The sequence below is a fragment of the Kryptolebias marmoratus genome, linkage group LG1, assembly GCF_001649575.2.
Source record: "Kryptolebias marmoratus isolate JLee-2015 linkage group LG1, ASM164957v2, whole genome shotgun sequence".
NCBI classification, from domain to species: Eukaryota; Metazoa; Chordata; class Actinopteri; order Cyprinodontiformes; family Rivulidae; genus Kryptolebias; species Kryptolebias marmoratus.
The window spans coordinates 29,687,893-29,688,638 of NC_051430.1; the positions used below are offsets into that span (position 1 = coordinate 29,687,893).

Below are 746 nucleotides of genomic sequence, written 5' to 3' on the forward strand. Positions count from 1 at the left end.
CCCAAAACAGACTGGTTTAATTAACAAAAGCATCTTATAAGGTGTCAGGGAATAAAGAAGGCTCCTGGTTCATAATAATAATAATAATAATAATAATAATAATAATAATAATAATAATAATAATAATAATNGGGGTGTCCATAAATCGGCTGAGCTGACAGTCGGCCAGTGAAGAGTTAAAGGGAGGAGACGCGGAGTGACACGCCTCATTGGGTAGATTATGTGCCGCAAACAAAAAGTGTGTGTCTGTGTGTCAGTCAGCCAGAGCACCGCGGCCCCCCCGTCTGCGCGCGCCTCCATCCTCCGTCCTCCTCCATCCGAACCGACCAGAGTCCGTCCGTGTGCCCGAACCGGGAGGAGACATGTTCTGATAGCGCGCGGAGCGGGAGCGCAGCAGCAGCAGCAGCAGCAGCAGCAGCCGCAGCATCAGCACCTCCATCACCTCCATCAGCGCCTCCTCCTCCTCCTCCTCCGGCCGCGCGGCTCGGATTTGCCTCTTTTTTAGCTCCTTTTCTCAGAGCTCTGGAGTCGCAGCTTCGCTCTCGGCTCGTGCTTGTGGATTATTTGTGCTCGTGCGGCTCAGAGGTAGGTCCGCGCTCCGGGGACTTTACGAGGGGCGGGAAAAAGGCGCAGATGTTTCCGCGGCTCCGCAGTTTGAGTCGGCGCTGATTTAGGGCAGTTTTGTCTCTGGTTCTGCTTTAACAGATGGGTTCAAAGCCCCCCCCCACCCCTCCTCACCCCCCCCC

General features: G+C 54.4%; 1 protein-coding gene across 1 annotated transcript in view; it reads left to right on the forward strand.

Annotated features, from left to right (window-relative positions):
* The first annotated feature begins 236 nt into the window (after positions 1 to 236).
* The window catches only part of prdm8b (PR domain containing 8b), a 6,072-nt gene continuing 5,562 nt past the window's right edge, over positions 237 to 746 (forward strand). The window contains exon 1 of the mRNA XM_017430799.3: positions 237 to 585. The gene's annotated coding sequence lies outside the window, so the exon portion shown is untranslated. The remainder of the gene's footprint in view (positions 586 to 746) is intronic.